The sequence below is a fragment of the Papaver somniferum genome, chromosome 4 (genome assembly GCF_003573695.1).
Source record: "Papaver somniferum cultivar HN1 chromosome 4, ASM357369v1, whole genome shotgun sequence".
NCBI classification, from domain to species: Eukaryota; Viridiplantae; Streptophyta; class Magnoliopsida; order Ranunculales; family Papaveraceae; genus Papaver; species Papaver somniferum.
In genome coordinates, this window is record NC_039361.1 from 144,419,879 (window position 1) to 144,439,900 (window position 20,022).

General features: G+C 38.1%; 1 pseudogene; it reads right to left on the minus strand.

Annotated features, from left to right (window-relative positions):
• Positions 1-949: 949 nt before the first annotated feature.
• The window catches only part of LOC113273238, an 89,069-nt pseudogene continuing 69,996 nt past the window's right edge, over positions 950-20,022 (minus strand).

Below are 20,022 nucleotides of genomic sequence, written 5' to 3' on the forward strand. Positions count from 1 at the left end.
TCAATCTTAATGACCAATCTTTCCTAGACGGGTTAACTGTCTTCTCGAGAATGTGCTTAATTTCCCTATTAGAAACTTCTACTTGTCCACTCGTCTTAGGGTGGTACGGAGTAGCAACCTTGTGAGTTATGCCATACTTGCGTGCTAAAGACTCAAAGTACTTGTTACGAAAATGTGAACCGCCGTCACTGATGATAGCTCTAGGGGTACCAAAACTTGCAAATATGTTTTCCTTTAGAAATGAAAGTACCACCTTGTGGTCATTTGTTCTGGTTGCTATGGCTTCTACCCACTTAGAAACGTAATCAACTGCGACTAGGATGTACAATCTACCGTCAGAAATAGGGAATGGACACATGAAGTCGATCCCCCAAACATCAAAAATCTCCACAATCAAAATGGGGTTCAATGGCATCATGTTTCTCCTCGAAATGCTTCCTAGCTTTTGACAGCGTTCACAAGCAACACAATAATCATGGCAATCCTTGAACAATGATGGCCAATAGAATCCACACTGCAAGATCTTTGCAGCGGTTTTCTTGGCACTGAAATGGCCTCCACATGCTTGGTCATGACAGAAAGATATCACATCTTTCTGTTCAGTGTTGGGTACACATCTCCTAATGATTTGGTCTCGGCAGTACTTAAACAAATATGGGTCGTCCCAAAGGAAATGTTTAACTTCAGCCAAGAACTTGGAGCGGTCTTGTCTCGACCAATGTGAGGGCATCCTACCTGCAGCAAGGTAGTTAACGATGTCGGCAAACCAAGGAAGGTTTGACACAGACATCAATTGCTCATCAGGAAATGATTCTCTGATTAGCATGGACTCATCAATAGACTCAATGGTTAATCTAGACAAATGATCAGCAACCACATTCTCACAACCTTTCTTATCACGGATTTCGAGATAAAATTCCTGTAATAAGAGTATCCATCGAATAAGGCGAGCTTTAGCATCCTTCTTGGAAAGAAGATACTTCAAATCCGCATGGTCAGTGTATATGATGATCTTAGATCCTATGAGATAAGATCTAAACTTGTCTAATGCGAAAACGACAGCAAGCAATTCCTTCTCGGTAGTTGTGTAATTGAGTTGAGTATCATTAAGGGTTTTGCTAGCGTAGTATATCACGTATGGTAGTCTATCAACACGCTGTCCTAAAACAGCACCAACAGCATAATCAGAGGCATCACACATGAGTTCAAACGGTAGTTCCCAGTTGGGTGGTCGGACTATAGGAGCGGCGGTGAGAAGAGTTTTTAATTCCTCCCAAGCTTTCACACAAGCATCATCGAAATTGAAGGTAACATCTTTGGCGAGTAGACTACACAGAGGTCTTGAGATTTTGCTAAAATCTTTGATGAATCGCCGGTAAAAACCAGCATGACCTAAAAATGATCGAATTTCCCTCACAGAGCGGGGTTTTGGTAAATGTCGGATGAGGTCTACTTTAGCTTTATCTACTTCAATGCCTTTTTCCGAGATGATGTGTCCTAGAACTATTCCTGAATTCACCATAAAATGGCACTTTTCCCAATTTAGAACAAGGTTCCTTTTCTTACATCTGGACAACACAAGGGTAAGATGTCTTAAAAAGTTATCAAACGAAGAACCGAACACGGAGAAATCATCCATGAAGATCTCGAGAAAACAATCTATCATGTCAGAAAAAATGCTCATCATGCATCGCTGAAAAGTAGCAGGTGCATTACACAACCCAAAGGGCATGCGTCTATAAGCAAATGTCCCAAAGGGACACGTGAACGTAGTTTTTTCCTGATCTTCTGGTGCAATGTGAATTTGGTTATAACCGGAAAAGCCATCTAGAAAACAGTAGTGACTGTGTCCAGACACACATTCTAGCATTTGGTCTATGAAAGGTAGCGGGAAGTAATGCCTGACTTCTTAGGCACAACTTGAATGGGACTAACCCATTTGCTATCAGGTATTGGGTATATGATACCCGCATCAAGTAGTTTCAGGATTTCTCCTTTGACTACATCTCTCATGTTAGGATTAAGTCTCCTTTGCATTTCCCTAGATGGTTTGGCATTCTCTTCGAGATTAATGTGGTGCATGCAAATGGTGGGATTAATTCCTTTGAGATCTGAGATGGTCCATCCTAAGGCCTCTTTGTGTTCCTTAAGTACTTCTAAAAGCTTACTTTCCTGTTCCGTGTCTAAACATGATGAAATAATGACAGGTAAAGTATCAGAAGAACCTAGGAATGCGTACTTCAACCTACTAGGCAATGTTTTCAATTCAAGCTTGGGTGGCTCAACAATGGATGGAATGAGCTTGGAATCAGAGAGTAAGGGTGGTTCCACTTCATATTTCCTTTTAGTGACGTCCATTTGAGGTACAGATTCGAGCAGAGATAGGACGTCACTACAGTATGCATCATCATAGGAATCTGAGTTAAAGTTCTCCATACATGCTTGAAAGGGGTCGACGGATAGAATGTTAGTCAACGAATCTTGTATTTATCCTTCAATCATATTAACTTCATGCACATCATCATCATCAAGATTCACAGGTTGTTGACTAATGCCGAACACATTCAATTCTACCGTCATGTTGCCAAAAGACAGTTTCAACACTCCATTACGACAATTAATGATTGCGGACGTAGCTAAGAAAGGACGTCCTAAGATGACTGGAATGTGACAGTCTGGGTTTTGTACAGGTTGAGTGTCTAAGACAATGAAGTCTACGGGAAAATAGAATTTGTCAACCTTGATCAAAACGTCTTCGACCACTCCACGAGGAATCTTGAAAGATCGGTCTGCCAGTTGTAGAGTGATAGATGTTGGCTTCAACTCCCCAAGACCTAACTGCTCATAAACAGAATATGGCAGAAGGTTAACACTTGCACCTAGGTCTAATAACGCTTTATTGACCGTGTGTTCTCCTATAGTGCAAGATATTGTTGGAAAACCTGGGTCCCTAAACTTGGGTGGAGTTTTGTTCAGAATGATGGAACTCACCTGTTCAGCTAAGAAAGCACGTTTGTGCACATTAAGCTTGCGCTTTTGAGTGCACAAGTCTTTGAGGAATTTGGCATATGCAGGGATTTGCTTGATTGCTTCAAGAAAAGGAATGTTGATGTTGACTCTCTTGAACAGATCTAACATCTCATTATAATGGGTACTTTTCTGTTGATAGATCAATCTTTGAGGAAATGGGGCAACAGGAGAATGAGTTGGCAAAGGGACATTCACAGCAGTAGAATTGTCAGGCTTTCCAACTTGCTCAGATTCTTTGGTTTTCTGGGGTTGTGGAGACAGCGTGGAATTTGTATCAGATTCATTAGGTTCACCCACGTTGTTCTCGATGACTTTACCACTTCGGAGGGTGGTAATGGCATGGACTTGATCGGGTGAGGTTTCAGTACAGGATGTTGTGCCTGTTTGAAATATCCTCTTTGGATTTTGTTGGGGTTGGCTAGGAAGTTTACCCTTTTCTCTCTCACTTATTGAATCACACATTTGACCCATTTTTTGATCAAGACTTTTCTGACTTTGCACCAGATTCTGGACCATCTCCTCTAGGGAGGATAATCTCTTGTCGGTATTGTGTTGAGGATATGATTGTTGTTGAGAGTTTGATTGTTGTTGAGGGTTCCTAGGATATTGATAACCTTGATTGTTCTGAGATCCCTGATTGTTTTGATAGCTCTGATTGGGTTGAGATGGTCCTCCCTGAGTGGGTCCTTTGGACCATGAAAAGTTAGGGTGGTTTCTCCATCCTGGATTGTAGGTCTGTGAATAGGGGTTATGCTCTTGTTTTTGAAACATGGCATGTGCCTGTTCAAGCCTAGATTCCTGGACTGCAAGCAAATCGGGGCAATTTTGGAATTGATGGTTGGGATCGTTACAAGCGGCACATACAGACGAAGCGACATGTTCTCGGAGAGTAGTGGTGGAAGGTTTTAAATTTTTATGTAGTTCTAACTCTTCTAATCTCCTAACTATTGATGCCATGTTTTCTCTTCCCTCGAAATCTGCTTCAATCCTAAAAGCCTTAGCTTCGGATGTAGTCTTTCTGGGTTCACGGATGGATTCCCACTGTTGCGTCTTTTCAGCTACTTCAATCAAGAAGTCCCAAGACGCATCAGCAGTTTTGTCTACGAATAGACCATTACACATTGACTCAACCGTTGTTCGGGTGGACACATCTAGACCTTCATACAAAATTTGCACAAGTCTCCATTTTTCAAAACCATGATGGGGACATTGGAGCAATAATTCATTGAATCTCTCCAAGTATCTAGCTTGAGGTCTCACCCTCTAATTGCACAAAGCTATTCAGACTTTGACGAATTGTCGCAGTCTTGTGATTCGGGAAAAACTTTTTGAAAAACTCATTTATGAGGTTATCCCATGTCATGATGGATTGAGGCTGTAAAGCATAAAGCCAGGCCTTTGCCTTATCTTTCAGGGAGAAAGGAAAGAGCCTTAACTTTAGGGTTTCGTCGGACATTTGAGTGAAACGCAGAGTTCCACAAATTTCCTCGAATTCTCTCACGTGGTGGTACGGGTTTTCATTCTCAACACCTCTAAAAATAGGAAGCATCTGTATTGTGCTCGATTTCAGCTCATAATGGCCATTATCCTCGGGTAGCACAATACAAGAAGGTTGACTGGCTCTAGTTGGGTACATATAATCCTTGAGGGTACGGGGTTCTCCCATTGTTTCGGTTTGATCTGGGCTGTCTACCTCAGAACTCAGAATTTCGATAGGTTCTTCTTGATTAATTCTAACAAGTCTGTTTGTTTGGTCTCTATAGGTCACAATCATGTCCTTGTAGGTACCTCAACTAACATGTTGGTCAGACAGAGTAATCGGAAAAAATTTTGGACCACAAAAAGGCCCAATATTTTGGTTTAAAATGGGTTTTGATGATTTGGTTTTGAGTGGGTTTTGGTTTTAATAAGGGATTTTGTTTTTGGTTTAAAATTGGGCTTTGGAAAAAATTTTGAACTAAACCTAGCATAAATTAGCACAACACATAAAAGAAAATAAAAACAATAATAATAATTAAGACAAGCCCATAAAAGAAAAAGAAAAAGAAAAAGAGAAAAAAAAATGAATAAAAGAAAAATAAAGACAAAAAATAATTACAGTCCCAAAGAAAAAGAAAAAGAAAATAAAGGAAAAATAAAAATTATTACAATCCCAACTAAATAATTAAATTAATTATTACAATCCCGAATTTGAATTTAAATGAGGCCCAAGTGGGTTAACTCATGGGTTAGGCTTACTTGATTTTTGGAGGGAAGCCCAAAAATAGGCTTTTGGTCCCCTTTTAGTTGCACAGCCCAGTTGGGCTTTAGGATCGTCCTAAGTAGCTCACGCAGCAAGCCCAGCAACAACGGTTGGGTTCAGCAGCCCAGCAACAGAAGGTGCACAAACCCAGCAGCAACAGAGCCCAGCTCAGGAGCAGCGGACTAGGAGCCCAGTTCGCAGATTAGCAGCAGCCCAGCTCAGTTGTACGAGCCCAGCAACATGTTGAGATGCAACAGCCAAGGAGCAACAGCAGCACAGCCCAACGGCAGAGATGCACTAGCTTTGGGCTTGGTCTGGCAGAAGCAGCAGCTTCCTTGGCCAGGTTCAACAGCAGCAGAAACTCACCAGTCCCAGCTGCAACAACAGCAACAGTCCAGAAATTGGCTGCAAAGATTGTGTGCAATGATTGTGTGCAATGATAGCAGGCTACAAGTGCAATGATTGCAGGGCAGGAATGAATGGCATGCAATGATCTTGACAGAGATGCAATGGTAGATGAAAGACAGCAAAGGAAATCAGCAGATGGCAGCACCACTCCCCGGCAGCGGCGCCAAAAACTTGGTGTGAAAATGGGGTTGCACACAAAAGACTTGCAAGTATACAAGGTCAAGTTTTAGTATAGAAAGTAAGAATGGGATCAGTCCACAGGGAGTGGGAGCATACAAGAAATTATCCTAAGCTATCAATGGGTGCAAAGCACTATGGCAGTGAGCAAGGCAAGGTAATGTGGCAGATGCAAAGAACCAAAACAGTTAACAAAGCAAAGCAGTTAACACAAGATGGCAAAACAGCAAAGATTAAATGGCAGAGGATATAAAATAAAAATAGCAGGGAACCAAGGCTATAAGCCAAGGTCAGGGGGAGTTTGTGCACTGATTTCAGTGCACAACAGCTTCAAAATGCAAGAAAAACAGTGAAGGAAGGTAAATTTAGCAGGGAACAAAATAGAACTGAAATTAAGTGACTGTAAAAGGGATTGTGGCTAAGCTAAGGGCTTAGAATCCACCTTTGTGTCCTAGCCAAGCAGTGTGATCCTAGGTTGAGTTGAAAATCCTATGCATACATCTAGAATGGGAGGAAAACTAATTTGCTCACTAGTTTGCCCCTAGCATTGACTGTCTTTTGACAGAAAAATCAATCACAGACACTATGAGCATTAATCTCTTCCCATTGCTCAATCAAAACATACATCAGGATAACTATCCTAGCAATTCACCATTTGACAATGCACTAGGCTTCATCTGAGCCTCAGCCTAATGCAGTTTAGCTCATGCTAAACTTGTGAACAACAATAAACATCATACAGGATAATTCAAACAACACACACATAACATTCAAAATAATCAACTGTGATAAAGGGACTGAATTTGAAATTGTAATTAAAATTTCTTCAAATGTCTACTGGCTAGTCCAGAGATGTTCTACACTCATCCCACACCCATATTTATAGTTACAATACACTTTTCCCAAAAATTAGGGTTCCTCAAAAAAATCCCCCCAAATCAGTTGAAATTAGGGTTGGCAATTCTCACCTAATTTGCTGAAATCTCTCCCAAATCTTCTCGACCCATGCTTCCTCTGACCTTCCTGCTTCTCTCTCATGCTTCAATTTCTGTCTCTAACCTCACCTATTTCATCAACTTCTAAACTAGGGTTCTAGGGTTGAGAAGTTGATGTAATAAGTGGCTAGAGAGGTAGGGGATGTGATGGTGGTGTCTGCGATGGTCGGGGAAGAGGTGATGGTGGCGCAGAAGGTGAGGTGGTGGCAGTTGCAGAGACAGGGTATGGTGGTGGTGGTTCTGCAACTGTCGGGGGATGGCTGTTGCAGAGAAATTGGGAAGAAGAGAGGGGAAAAACTCGATGGAAATGGGATTAGGGTATGTTTGTTTAGGGTGTAGGTGTTCGGTTGCTAGGGTGTGAAGCGGGGATAGCGAACTTTGATGAACATCGAGTAAAGAGCGTTGGATGATCCCATATAGATTTAATCGAACGGCTATGATGGAGAGGTATGTAGTGACTGTTGGATTATGAGATACAACAAAATTGACGGCTTCAGATGGAGTTAGGTACTATGGTGTTTGACAGGAGCTTCGGATTTTGATGCACAATGATGAGGCGACCGTTGGATGACAAGATGGATCAAATCTGACGGCTCTCATGGAAATGGGTATGGATAATGGAAATGGGTTTGGGTAAGGGTTTTGGGCCTTGGGTATGCCAAGCCCATATCTTCTTTAAGAACAATTCTTCCTCTTCAAGCCCACTTCTCGTTGATCCGGCTCTTGCAAACATCATTCTTCGCTTCCTCCTAGCGAGAGTCTTTGCCGTTCATTTGCTCTTTTCGCTCCGTGAGTTAACCAGGCTTTATTTAGTACCTAAAAATGAAAAATTAATTAAGAAAAGTATTTATTCTTGAAAACAACGAAAACACAGAATATGGGATAAAATGTAGAATTAATGCACAAAAGATGAGTTAAATGCCAAGAAAAATATATAGAAATATGCACTTTTTAGCACTCATCAGCAACTCAGAGTGCAATACTTTTATGATGAAATGCTTCAATCAGAGAGAAATCTCATAGATGCAGCTAGTGGTGGTGTGTTGACCAACAAAACCATTGATGAAGCCACAGAACTGATCGAGAATATGGCTGCAAACACGCAGCAATTTAATACAAGAGGCTCATCGATGGCTAGGAGGGTCAACGAAGTTAGTTCTTCTTCACACTTAGAGGATAGAATGGGTAATATCGAGAAGATGATGCAACAAATGACAGTCGTTCTCATTCCTTCTTATGAAGAAGAGTTCGAACAAGTGAACGTTGTGTTCCCGAATCAGAGACAAAGGTATGATCCCTACTCTAATATTTATAATCCTGGTTGGAAAGATCATCCGAATTTCAGTTATGCAAACAAGCAAGATGTTGTTTCCAACCCTGTTTTCAGACGACAAGGTGGTTTTCGGAAATCACAATTTCATCCACAACATCAATAGCAAAACCAAAGCTCTAATTTTGAGGAGATGATCAAGGTTATGATGCAAGAAACAAAAGGTATTTCCCAGAAACAAGATACAATATTGCAACAAAACCTACAATATCAACAAAAGAATGATGTTGCTGTCAAATATCTACAATTACAAATGGGGCAAATGGCAACCGATGTAAATTTGTTAAAGGAACAATCTTCAACAAAGTTTCCATCACAACCATACGTGAACCCAAGAGAGCACGTTAATGTAGTAACTCTAAGAAGTGGAAGACAGACTGAAGATCCACATCAACAAAAAGAGGTTAGTAACGACATCGAAAAGGAAGTAGAGGAGGATACCATCCAAAGGAAAAGCCAACCTCAAATAGCCAACCTAAGGACACGGTTCCCACTTTTACCATACCACCTCCTTTCCCTAGTCGTTTTTCCAAGTCGAAGAAGCAAGCTCAAGACAAGGAGATCATGGATATTTTCAGCAAGATACACATCAACATTCCATTTATTGAGGCCATCATAACCGTACCCAGGTATTCCAAGGTTTTGAAGGACTTGTGTACAAGGAAAGATAGGTTGATTGCTAACGAGATTACTCAGGTGGGAGAAAGTGCTACAACTATGCTACTAAAAATATGCCTACAAAGTGTGAAGATCCTGGCGGTTTCACAGTTCCTTTTACCATTGGTAACCGACGATTCGAGCATGCTTTGGTTGATTTGGGAGCTTCCATAAGTGTTATGTCAGCCGATGTTTATGATTCTTTGAATCTCGGACCTTTAAAAGAGGCGAAGATTACCATTCAATTGGCTAACAAGTCCAATATATATCCTAAGGGAGTCATGGAGGACGTGTTAGTTCAAGTGAATCAGTTAATCTTTCCGGTTGATTTTTATATTATGGATATGCACAATGAAGATAATTGTTCATCTACTTCGTTACTTCTTGGGGGACCTTTTATGAAGACTGGAAAGACGAAGATTGATGTTGATAGCGGTACACTCACTATGGAATTTGATAAAGAGATAATACGTTTCAATATTTTTGAAACCATGCGTTATCCTAGTGGTGTTCACTCATCTTTCTCAATTGATGTTATTGGTTCGTTAGCGCAACAAATGTTTGATTTGACTAATGAAGATGAACTTGGAGTTGTGCTACGGAATAGCATTGATTTGGACGTTCACAGACAGCCGAACTTGGACGTTTACTTAGCCAAAGAATTGGTGTAGATGTGTGGTGCCTTAACATCATTACAAGAAGCTAAACCGGGTAATATTTCTTATATTTCTTTACCCGTAACTAATGAGGCTCCATTACCTTCTATTGTGCAGGCATCGAAACTAGAATTGAAGCCACTTCCAGACCACCTAAAGTACGTGTACTTAGGTGACAAAGAAGAACTTCCGGTGATTGTTGAAAATAACCTTACCCGAAGAAGAACGTCTACTTAGGGTTCTGAAAGAGCACAAAACGGTTATTGGTTGGACAATTGCTGATATCAAAGGCATTAGTCCATCCATGTGCATACATAGAATCCTAATGGAAGATGATTTTAATCCAGTACGTGATGCTCATCGTAGTATTAACCCCCCAATGATGGAGGTCGTGAAGAAAGAGATCCTCAAATTGCTAAGTGTGGGGGTGATTTACCCAATTTCTGACAGCAAATGGGTTAGCCTGGTACAGGTGGTACATAAGAAAGCAGGTGTCACTGTTGTTAGAAATCAAGATGATGAACTCTTTCCTATAAGTGTTCAACAGGATGGATAGTGTACATAGACTACAGAAAGCTTAATGCTGCAACCCGAAAGGATCACTTTCCTTTGCCTTTCAATTGATCAGATGTTAGAGAGGTTAGCAAGACATTCACATTATTTCCTTTTGGACGGTTATTCGGGCCACAATCATATTGTTATTGCACCAGAATATCAAGAGAAGACTACTTTCACTTGTCCTTTTGGTACATTTTCCTATAGACGGATGTCGTTTGGTCTTTGCAATGCGCCTGCCACTTTTCAGAGGTGTATGGTCAGTATATTTTCTGACTACGTGGAACGCATAATTGAGGTATTTATGGATGATTTTAGTGTTTATGGTGATTCATATGATATTTGTTTACAAAATCTTGAACTTGTGCTTAAAAGGTGCATAGACACTAATCTTGTTCTTAATTGGGAGAAATGCCACTTTATGGTAAACCATGGAATAGTGCTCGATCATATTGTGTCCTCTCGAGGGCTTGAAGTTGACAAAGCAAAGATAGACTTAATAATAAACTTACAGTATCCCACTTCGGTGAGGGAGATTCGTTCTTTTCTTGGTCATGCAAGTTTTTACAGGCGGTTTATTAAGGATTTCTCCAAAATATCAATGTCGATGTGCAAATTACTGCAAAAGGAGGTTATTTTTGACTTCCAAAAGGAGTGCAAGGATGCCTTTGATAAATTGAAAGAATTGTTGACAACTGCACCAATTATTAAGTCATCGGATTGGAGTTTGCCATCTGAATTAATGTGTGATGCAAGTGACTATGCAGTTGGAGCCGTTTTGGGTCAAAGAGTAGACAAGCTGTCTCATGTGATTTATCATGCATCTAGGACCCTAAACGATGCACAAATCAACTATTATACCACCGAGAAATAATTTTTGGCTATAGTGTTTGCACTAGAAAAATATAGATCCTATTTGGTGGGTACAAAAGTGATTGTGTATTCCGATCACGCATCCCTTAGGTACCTACTAAAGAAGAAAGAAGCTAAGACAAGACTTATACGATGGATACTACTATTGCAAGAATTTGATTATGAAATAAAGGATAAAAGAGGTGTTGAAAATACTGTTGCGGATCACCTAAGTAGACTTGTTGTTTCCGAAGAAGAACTTCCCTTACAAGATCCTTTTCCAGACGAACAACTTTTCTCAATTGAAGATTCAACACCTTGGTACGCGGATATAGTGAACTACTTGGTTACAAGACAAGTACCTAGTACAATGTATAATTTTCAAAAGCTTAAGCTTAATAAAATAGCCAAGCAGTATGTGTGGGATGAGCCCTACTTGTGGAAACACGGTTCTGATCAAATCATCCGCAGGTGCGTACCTAATTCTGAATTTCAATCTATTCTTACTTTTTGTCATACTTATGCATGTGGTGGTCACTTTGGTTCTCAACGTACCGCTTTCAAAGTACTTGAAAGTGGATTTTATTGGCCTACCCTATTTGAGGATGCATATATTTTTTTGCAAATCTTGTGATAGATGTCAACGAACTGGCAATCTAGGTGCTCGAAATCAAATGCCACTCACACCAATTCTTGCTGTTGAAGTATTTGATGTGTTGGGAATTGATTTTATGGGTCCTTTTTGTCAATTCTAATGGAAAATTTTATATATTTCTTGTTGTGGATTATGTTTCGAAATGGGTGGAAGCTAAAGCCACCCCTACTAATGATTATCAAATTGTTTGTGAGTTTGTGAAGGAATATATTTTTTCTAGACATGGTACATCAAGAGTGGTTATCAGTGAGGAAGGTTCACATTTTCAAAGATCATTCCATGCTCTACTCAAGAAGTACAGCATAACACACAAGGTCGGTACACCATATCACCCACAAACTAGTGGGCAAGCCGAAATCTCAAACCGTGAGATTGCATCCATTCTTGAGAAAACCGTGAACACTTCATGGAAAGATTGGAGTTATAGGCTTAATGATGCACTTTGGGAATATAGAACGGCATGCAAAACACCGATTGGTATGTCTCAATATCGGTTGGTTTATGGAAAAGCTTGTCATCTTCCGGTTGAACTTGAACACAAGGCATATTGGGCGATAAAGATGTGCAACATGGATTATGACAATGCGGAGAAACAAAGTAAGTTACAATTTAACGAGCTAGAGGATATACATAATGATGCTTACGAGAGTTCTCATATTTACAAGGAAAAGACGAAACTTTTCCATGACAAGATGATTTATCGAAAGAGTTTTGTTGTGGTTCAAAAATTTCTTTTATTTTATTCCCATCTTAAACTATTTCCTGGTAAGTTAAGGTCCAGATGGATTGGACCGTATGTTGTTACTAATGTTTATTCTCATGGCGCAGTTGAAATTTCTATCCTTAGAGATGGAACAAATTTAAAGGTGAACGGCCATAGATTGAAGCCATATTATGAAAGAATTGCTTATGTGGATATGGATGTGCAAGAATATCATGATTATCTCCCTCTATAGGAATAATTGACGGAATTCCAAGTCGGGCTGAGGACATTAAACTAAGCGCTAAATGGGAGGCAACCCATCGGTTTTGTATCTCTATCCCTTTTGTTTTTAATTTTCTTAGTTTTGCATATCATATCTTGCATTTCCATCTTATATTTTACAAGTCCTATATCTATAATGAAAGTTTTGACAAATTCTCGTCAGAAAATTCTGAATGCGCACTTGTCATGAAAATATATTTCGGGACTTCATACGAAGTAAGATTTGAGTGGTTGACCCCAAATTTTAAAGAGGACAGACTCACCTTTCTTTTCCTAAAAGAAAATCTGAATTCGGAGTTTATTAAGTTGGAGCGATAGTCCTGGACATTTGAGTTTCGGAATTTTTCCAGAACTTTTTCAGATTGCATGTCAATCAGTCCGGAGGCCATCAAAGTCAGATATTTTATCGAAACGCTGTTCCCTTTTGACACTTCATATAAAATACGTAGGCGAACAACTTTCGTTTAGGATGTTTTTCCTAGTTCCCTACCCATTGGTACATATTTCGTGTTTAATTTGTTGTTATGTCAGATTTCAGAATTTTCGGTTTTGAACATTGAGGACAATGTCGAGTTTAAGTGTGGGGGAGCATTTAGTATCATACTATTTGCATTTGAACATAACAAATAATACTCTTTGATTTCTTGCATCCTTGAGACTTCATCTTTTGGAGTTAATTTTGAGCTACTTAGGATGACACTCTACACCTTTTTAAGGTTGAAACAGTTCTTACGGCTATAGATTGAGTTTCACAATCCTTAAATATATACGTTCATAATTGAATGCGAAACTAAGCTATGGTAGTCATTTGAAAGATTCATCCTCGCATTTAATTATTACTGAATCACTTTCTTTTTATTTTTACAGTTTTATCTTTCTCTAAAGTGATTTCGTGGGATCCTGATACTGCCATGGATGTTGTAGCAAGGTAATCACTGGTTGAGTTTATTTAAAAGCCCCGTAAGACGATTGTCGTACACTCACAAAGAGTGAGCCGAAGTAAAAAAAAAATTATATAAGGTTCCTCTTCATTTATCGACACTTGGATAGAAATACGTGTGAAACGTTGTCCTGTCTCCGTCGCCTAAGCAAGCATGGAACGCAGGATCCAAGGCAACTATCAAGTATTTGCTGAAAAGGAACATGCTCTTAGAGTATCTAATCATGTAGTCGATGAAAATAAAAACCTATAATCATTGTATAGCAAGTCAAAAATACTATTGATGAGGTTCTTGACACTTGGGTGGCAGTATGCGTGAAATGTTGTCCCTGTCTCCGTCGCTAAGCAAGCGTGGAACGCAGGATCCAAGGAAACTATCGCATACTTGCCGAAAAGGAAACATGTGCTTAGATTATCTAATCATGTGGTCAAGTTAAATGGGTGCTTCTCTCAACTATTGCACTATAAATAAATATCCTTTGACGACATTCATACAAGTATTGTGGGTAACATCTTTCACTTAAGACGAAATTTGCACCCTTCACTATTCTATTTCCATTATCTTATCTATCCATGTGATTTCAGTATGCAGTGTTGTGACAAACGTTGCAACAAGTACAATGACTATCTTAGAAAATTTTTGCAATCAGGTTGAATGACATACGTAAGTAATTGTTTATGTGTGCAGATTGGAATATATGTGGGATGTTTGCAGCTACAGAACATATGCAAGCTAATTATTTGGCTTTCTACTTTGTGTCTATCCTTAGTGGTTCTTCCAAGGAGATAGATTGGAGTAGGTTTTGTGGGTATACCTCTTGTAATCCCTCATGAGACTATATCTCGTTCACTAGGGACACCTAGGGGTTTAAAGGCCTGTTATTCATGCTAAGAGTAACCGTATCCTCACGACATGGAGTTGTTGTATTTAGGATTAGTTTTATTTAGTTTTCTCGAGGACTAGCAAAAGCTAAGTGTGGGGGAATTTGATAAGTGCATAATTCATATGATTTTAGTGTCCATTCCATACTTGCTTGAGCTATTATTCTTGCATATTTTGGTATTATTACTCTTGTTTTCTATTTTTTGTATCAATTAGGTGAATCATCCAAAAAGGAGATACAAAGTGCTTAAAATATCTAAGAATAGAAGTATTCCAAGTATCCAAGTGCCCAAGTCCAAGAGAAGTGGAAGAAGTGCGACGAAAAGGAGCAAAACGCTCAAAATCATGACTCAGGCCAAAGACCGATCTTAACTCATTCAAATTAAGTATTTCTGATCACCGTATTGAAGAGAATTTAAAGATAAAAATAATTCAAAAAGAATGAGGTCATTCCGAGTTCGGATGAAGAAGTTGTGTCCAAAACAGTTATTATCAAATACCGAGGATAGTGAAGTACGCGAACTACTAGGTTCGCGGAATGGGTTCGCAGACTTAATTCCGAGAATTTCTGCTGGATTTTGAAGTTTGCGGACTGGGTTCGCGCACTTAGCAAATAGGAAACGTGTATTTACACTTTGGAAGGCCTAAAGGCACGTTTGGAGTCGTTAGGTCATATTTTTGAGTCGGGTTCCTAAACCAAATACGTGAAGGCCAAGCAATGTAAACCTATAAAAAGGTATTAGGTTATGTGAAATCATATCATATCATTAGGTCACGAAATTGTTAGGGTTTGGAGAGAAGAAACATCATACAGAGCGTTTATCAATCGTAACGTTATCTTTTTACTTTTCTCTTATGTATATCATGGATGTTTCTACATCCATGAGTAGCTAAACACCTATTGTTTGAGGATCAATTCTAAGCTGTAAACAAGATTTGAGTTATTATATTAATCTACTTTGAAGTTCTTCATATGATTATCGTTTGTTTATACTATTTGAATATTTATGATTGATTGATAGATTGTTTAGGTGGCCAACTAAATTGATTTGTTGATTCAATCTATTGCTAGTATTAAGTTAGGAGGTAAGTAATCGTCGAATAACTTGTACACAAGTAGAGAACACAAAACTTTACAGAGGGATTCTGTGGAGCGATTGTTTGTATAAACAACACTAAAAAGTGGACCTTGATCTAAGAGTCTAACTAGTAGGATCAACCTATAAATTCACAAAAGATAAGGTATTCAATTGGATTACACCTTGAGTGATCTACTACTTGGTGGTTAGTTGAATAGAATCTGGTAGGCGAGAACTTCTGTATCCAGTGATATAAGGAATTTAGGGGATATCACTGATCTAGCTGTTATTCTATGGTTGGTGATAATCTATGATTAACGACGAGTAGGCAACTATAATAACTCATTGACGGTTTATAAACGAAGAAAGATTCCTCGATCATATCCCTCTCTATTAATTACAATACAATTTTATTTTCTTTGATTATTTATTTTGTTAACAGTCTAAAAAAAAAAAAAACCTCTGTGACACTTTGACAATTAAAACTCATTGCTCTTCGTGGGAACGATCCTTACTTCCATTATATTACCAGTTGATTGTGTGGGAATAAGATTATTAATTTGATTTCACTTACGACACACATCAGTTTGGTTCATGAATCGGTATGAATGAGGTCTTATTTACCGTGGCATGGTAAAAAGGAGAGGATACCAATTACACCACCCATTTTTTTATTCGAAAACCTGTATGGGAAAAACCTAATACAATCGCAAGTAGACCTACATAAAAATCCTTGAACAATATATATATAAAGTTTATATCTATTTATCTTCACAATCGGAAAGCCAAGAAAATAAAATCCGTGAACCCGATTGTATATAAGAGTACTTGGACGATCTAAAAAATTAATCTAGTCGTATCCAAATAATCGAATCTAAATTCTGCCAAGTATGAAACTTGTTATCTATCTTTCGATATACGAATTCTACAAGAATAAGTCTCGTAATTGATCACAATTAATATGGACTTATCTACTAAGATTCACTGCGTACTACTTGTGTTGTTCCTACTATAAAGATAAAACAATATAATGCGGAAAAGGAAAAACATAAGATACTAGAAGTTTTGTTAGCGAGGAAAAATGCATTTGCAGAAAAACCCTAGGACCTCTTCCAGATGTGAACACCAAGCGATATTAATCTACTACAGATACTAGCCTACTATCAGACTTCGGACTGGGCAAAATGAAACCTCCAAGAAATTCAGTTCCAATCGTGCTTCTTACATCTCTTGAACCTCGCAAGGTACTACACAATTGATTCCCTTAGCTGACGTCCTTTATATCCTAAGATTTGCTTCGATTCCAGTGAAGACTTTTGATACCAATCTTCCTCTAATAGATAAGGTTATTTGGTTTCCCTTTAGATCGAATAGATCAAGGATTGGAAATCTGTAAGCGAATAAACAAAACTAGCAACCTTCAAAAATCCGGAACACTTACACTCAGTTAGCTGAGAAACCTGGATTATTAACCACCTCTTAAGAATAATCTTAAATTGATCAATTAAGAAGAGTTTTAGATATCTATTTTGAGAAATCACAAAGTTTGAGACGAAGAGAACTTTTTGATTTCTATCTATCTCGTTTCTGAAAATAAAAAGACGAGGGTACCCAAATACGACACAATCTTTTATTTATCAACTTATAAGTCCTCTAACCAATGTGATCGTCTATGGACAAAGTCAATACAAAACAACAAATAGGATCACACAAAGGATACGAGATCTACAAAATACAACAACAAGATCACTTGTGTGATTAACTATGGATACTATATCGAGATGATACGAAAACAAAATGTATACTTGATAATAGGTTGGGTAATAACCGAAACTCTATAGGATCAATATCAAGTATTACAGAGTTAACGTACTTGTGTATTTTACTTAATTATAATAACAATTATAATGCAGAAAACAAAGTAAAAGACACAACAAGATTTTGTTAACGAGGAAACCGCAAATGCAGAAAAACCCCGGGACCTAGTCCAGTTTTGAATACTCTCAGAATTAAGCCGCTATACAAAATATAATACCAACTTCGTATAGTTGAGACCAATCATACTAACCCTAGATACTTAGTTCCCTCAGTATCCCTGCGCCTTCGACTTCTAGAGTCGCGCACGTGAATAACAAGTCCTTTGGATCGTATTCCAAATAACAAAGAAAGGATCTGTTTGGTAACCAGTCTAATCAATCTTGCTAGAAGATAAGATGGGTTGTTGACAGATGATCTTATGTTTAATCTAACAAACTCCTTTTCCTGGTTAAATCAATCTATCCAATGATTACCGAAATAACCAAGTCTAGATTCACACTCAATCAATATAGATCTCAAAGAGAAACTATAAAGCGATGCAAACCTCACGAAACTAATCAATCATATCTATCAAAGATAAACCGATTCTAGTTGGATCCCAACCGATCAAGGTTTGTGCACTAAATCCACAAGATACGAAAACTAATAAGATTTCTTCTTCGTCTTCAAATCTTCTATTGCCTTCAAATCTGCACGATAATAATTGAATTCTCTTGTGATCAATCACGCACAGAACGGATTTTGTTAACAATGGATTATCACAAGATGTCTTTAGATACGCATATGGTTCTAAAGATCCCGTCGATACTTAGATCTAGTCCGAGTGAATCTTATATCATAAGAGAAGATTCTCAAGAATAAACAAACTAGCTGCAATTAAAGTTTCAACAACCGTTAGTCCATCAAATCAATAATCAGAAACTAATAACACTGCAATTATCTAGTTTCCCACCGACGGTACTCGTATAGCTTCTTGATCCCATAAAAGTCTTTAAACGAGCGGGCGTAAGAGATTTCACCTAATTAGGATAGTTTCCTCTCTGAATAGACGACTCCACCAGCAACAACAAAAAATGAAGTTTGCCTGGCTCTTAGGATTGTTTGCAAGAAATGCAAACTCAAGTATTTATAGACTAAGGTTGTCTGGACGACAAGGAAATTCCAAAACCAAAAATATTCTCAAGATATGAATTAAAGTACCTAATTTCGGTTTTCCTATTTCCACTTAAATTCCACACCTATAATTCTGAAAACTCTCATAGACAACTTCTATTACTAGTCTAGCACATTAACTAATAATATTTTAAAGAGGATATGCTTTAATTGCTAGTAACTAAAACATATATAATGAAAATCATAATTAAATTCTTTTCAATTTTTCGGAGCAGTGAGCACCTTGAATATCAAGGAATATCCTTGAACAATAAATGATAAGAGTTATGTACACGTTCAAATATGTCAACATCTAGAAGTTTCTTATCAAACCCTAATTCCAAGCTTCGCACAAAACTTACGGAGATATGTGAATATTGGAAACTCGGTTTTGCTTGTTGGGATCGGTTGTACCAACCTCACAATGTAAGTTGTGATCGGTTATACCATGTTTCACAAACCAGGTTGTGACCGGTTACACCTTGCTTCCCAGAGGTTGCTTGTGATCGGTTACACCTTAATTCCTGAGTTAGCTTGTGATGCATTACACCTTGCTTCCGAAAGGTAGCTTGTGATTACAACTAACTTCCAAATTCATCTTGTGACCGGTTATACCTTGGTTCCCAAAGTAACTAATGAGCGTTACAACTTGCATTCTAATATAGCTCGTGATCGGTTACAACTAGATTTACAATGAAGCTCATAACCGATTGCAATAAATTATATTATATAGGCTATGACCGTTATACCATAAATCTCAACAATTTAAGATAGGTTCTACCAAAGTCACATTCCATTGGTCGTCCAAAAGATATTCAAAGAATAGAAAGACCAATCATGATTTCCCTTTTCGATTATGAAACAAGTTCATACATCTACTTCCTTAAACTCATGTAAAGATACATAGTTTTCTAGACTTAAATCATAATTATATAATGCACACATAATCAAGTAATATATACAATAGATTATGTTGATGTCTTACTTATGAAGTTCCAAAAGATAAGCGTTCATACTTCGTAATAGTTTTCCTTGACACTTTGATCATACTATTATGACCAAGTCACATCACTAGAGTATTATATACAATATATACAGCTCTGCATGTTATATTTTCAATATAGCACGACTTGAAAGATATATTAGGAATGGAAACAAGATCAATTCAATATTACTCACCTCAAGTGGAAGGATGATGGTGTCGTTGTAATCGTTACTTCTTCACATTAGTCAGGTCTTCGGAGTAATACTTGTACGTCTCAACATTCCTAGACTTTCTAGTCTAACATAAACGAATTTGTCTGTAGTATTTAATCAAGCAACTCTAGATGAGTTTTGGTACTAAAATATGACAACCAAACTTGACATACCAACGCTTGGTGAGTTCAACCGAGCTATTCTCTAACATAAAGATATTGACGATAACCTCGACAACACAAAGAACAATATCAGGATACACGAATTAACAAGTTAAAGATAGACGGACCTAGCTTCACGAATCTCTAAGTGAAGTCTTTAAGTCGTAAACCTAATTATGTTTCTCAGAGAAAACTTAAGTTAATAGAGGACGATTGTAGCATACAACTAGGATACATAAGTGTCAGGGAT